This window comes from Myotis davidii, unplaced genomic scaffold, assembly GCF_000327345.1.
Source record: "Myotis davidii unplaced genomic scaffold, ASM32734v1 scaffold370, whole genome shotgun sequence".
Lineage (NCBI taxonomy): Eukaryota > Metazoa > Chordata > Mammalia > Chiroptera > Vespertilionidae > Myotis > Myotis davidii.
Window position 1 is genome coordinate 293779 of NW_006288615.1, and position 3448 is coordinate 297226.

Consider the following 3448-nt stretch of genomic DNA (forward strand, 5'->3'; position numbering starts at 1 on the left):
TATCCCCACGAGGTCCCCTTGTCCATGTTCTTTTAATTTGTTCAAGTCCTTTTAACCTTCCTGTTCTTCTCTGGAGGGCCTCCGGACTCGTCAGGATATCGAACCCTCTTCTCTCTTCTAAATTCTCACAGCCATTTCTTTAAGATGATGATTGATTTGGATATACAGAGAAAATAGTTATGTCTTAAGGAATGTGAGATAGTTTTAATATTTAACTAATTGTTCTAACACTAATTAACATAACTACTAAGGTACACCTAGATTATCAGTCTAGATTATCAATTTAAATGGGAACAATATGCATACACCCTTTCCCAATCTCAAAAAAAATAATCTTAGGATAATAAAAACTTATTGTTATCTCCACCTTCCTTGATACTTATGGAGTGTTTATGAATGAGCCAGAGTCAACAATACCAAATCTACTAATTACACTGCAATCATTTCTTTTCAATGAGGAACTGATACAGAAGGGAATTTTGCCCCAGATCATATGGCTGGCAGATGGTAGAGGCAGGCTTCAGGTAAGGTGTTCTGCCCCAAGGGATTACAATAAATGGCAAAGCTATCCTTTATTGGCCCTACCAGTGTGACCTGGTTGTCTCAGTGGTACCCATCAGTGAATGTAAATGCGGTCACACCTAGAGACTTTCCATAACTGCAACAGTTCCAAACCCACCTGAAATCTGATTCTTTCTATGAACGATTGCCCTGAAACTTTTTTTTCAGAATTGGGCCCCTTACAAACCTGGAACTGGCACTGTAGGTCCTCAATACATATTTACTGAATGATTCAATTATGGCCCCTGGCCCCACCAGTAGATGGTTCCAGGTAAGATCAGATACTCTGTGGGTCCTCCAGTTGGGTGCAGGCAGGCATGGGAAGAAGATAAAAGTGATGTGCCATCTGTTTGCCCCTGAGCCTCTCTTCTTGGGAGTGTGCACAGCTGACGTGTACTGCCAGGCTCCGGACATCTAGATCTCCACTCTGTGTCTTTCTCTCCAGGAGAGAACTGTACCTCTCTTTTTAAATCTACTACTTTCCGTGTGGACCCCAAAGACAACTGACACAGTTTGGCATTGATTGATACCATGGCTTTATCCTGGAAGAGCCAGGTCACATGGAAACCACCAAGGCCCATTGTAGCTTGAACACTGCCTACATGTCCCATCTCAGTGCCAAATCTGAATCCCCAGGCTCACTCCTGCCTCCTTCCTTTGCCCTTCTCCCCTCTTCCTCTCCCTCTCTCTCTTGTAGAGATCCAACCCCTCTCCCCACACCGCTTTCCTTCCCAGGGACCTTCTTTCCTTCCCAATGTCCATTGGTCTCTCTTGGTACATTGGAGCACCTAAAACTCAATTAGCTACAGAATTCCACTTTCTTCCCACGTTGTTTCTGTGTCTTATTCACATCCTGGGATGTGGCTGAGCAACCAACTTACTGCCCCTGGCAATCAGGGAAGACTGTTCAGAGTACATGAAAGGGGATTACAGGGGAAGGGCACTCAATTTCTCTCAGTGCTGGCCAACCCAATGTACTCTATTAAACTACAGCAATGTTTTTAAAAATTCATCATTCATTAGAATTACCAGGAAAGCTTGTTCAAACACGGATTGTTGGACCTCACTACCAGCATTTCTGATTCTGTAGGTGGTGGGGTGGGGCAAGGATTTGCATTTCTAACAAGATGATACCGGTGCTGCCAGCCTACGGATGCACTGTGAGAACTGAAGCCCAGAGTGGCTTCAATGCTCTAGATTGGATTGGCCTGGGGAGAAAAGTTAATGCTACTAATCTTTCAGTTTCTGGTTGTTTAATGCAGCTCTCAGTAGGAAGAAATCCTGAGCCAAATATTCCAGTTATCTGTACATATCAGTATGAATGGCAATTGTTGAGAGAGTGTGTCAAATGGTCTATTCAACAGAGAATGCCATGAATAGGTGAAAAGTATTATCCAACTTTTAGGAAGGTCTTTACAATAGCCTGGTAAGGAAGTCATGCTAAGTTAACCACACAATGGGATGAGTGCCCATCACCTGGGTAAAGTAGGGGTTTTGGTTTTGCAGATGTCTGTACATCATTCATAACTGCACTGGGGCCAATTCAGAATAAAATAATCGTTACTCAGTTGAGAGATTCACACAGAAGCTTCCCGAAATGAGTCAACAGTGAATCAACTAAGCACAGATTAATGTCAACTTAAGCCAAGGCCCAAAGAGAAATCTGCCGGCGCTCACGAACTTTATTTGCTTCTCTTTGGGTCACCATTTCATTTGCATACAACCCCACTGCTCTCCTAGAAAAGGGGATGGAGGACTTTCACTGGGTACTTGTGACTAGGGTTCCGTGTGGTAAGTTAGAACACTAGGAGTCCTATTAGTAGAGAGGGTCAGGGGTGGGCAAACTTTTTGACTCGAGGGCCACAATGGGTTCTTAAACTGCACCGGAGGGCCAGAACCAAAGCATGGATGGAGTGTTTGTGTGAACTAATACAATCATTTTAAAAAGTCACATTTATTTTTACAGTTGCCTGCTGCTCTTCATTGAAAATTAATACAAAATTTTCATTTACAGCATTGACAATCATTTTCTTTTAAATTACATTTTAGAATGTGGAGTAAAACAACTCAGTAAGTCAATTTAGAGAAGTTGAAAGGACAGAAAAAACTGTAGATGTGGAGATAAGGAGATAACACAGGAATTGCCCAAGTTTGGGAAATTCCGATTTTGGAACTTGGGAAGTCAAATTCCTTAAAGGAAATTGACACTCACTCTGCCTATCCAACTCTTCCTGTTCACAGTGTTCCTGACAGAACGAACCTCCAGGTGGCAGGTAGGGGATGATGCTGGCGAAAAATAGAACAGGCCAAAAGGAGGCCTGGGAATTCTTAAACCTGGAGTTGAGAGTACAGGCTTAGGCTTTCGATACACCACCTTCCCACCTTCCACACTCACTAGACCTAGACCTGGGGTAGGGCTTCACCTCTAAGTCTCAGCTGTCTCCTTCTTGAGATGGGGTGGCAATAAGTGGTGCATAAGTCATACCTTTCTTAAGACTATGACTACAGGCGTATAACACACTTAGCGCAGTGTACGGTACTGTATCAGCAAATGTAGGCTATTACACTGAGTCATTTTTCCTTTGTGGGGACAGGGGCAGGGCATGTGGAGGAGCCAGGAATGGAAAACGACACAGGGCTTTTTTCTCCCATCCCTGCTTTTTGGAACCCAATGGGCGCAGCCCCAGCAGTGGTCGCGTACCTGCCATTATGAGGTCACCCTTCCTAGGGCCAGGAGGGGAGATGTCCCAGGCCAACAGGGATGCAGATTCAGGTGGCGGCCACGCGGGCGGGAGCGCTGGGCCGGCCCCGCACCCCGGAGCCCCCGTTCATCCTGGGAGCCCAGAGGTGGATGCTGGGGTCTTACAGGGCCTGGACTCAGGTAGCG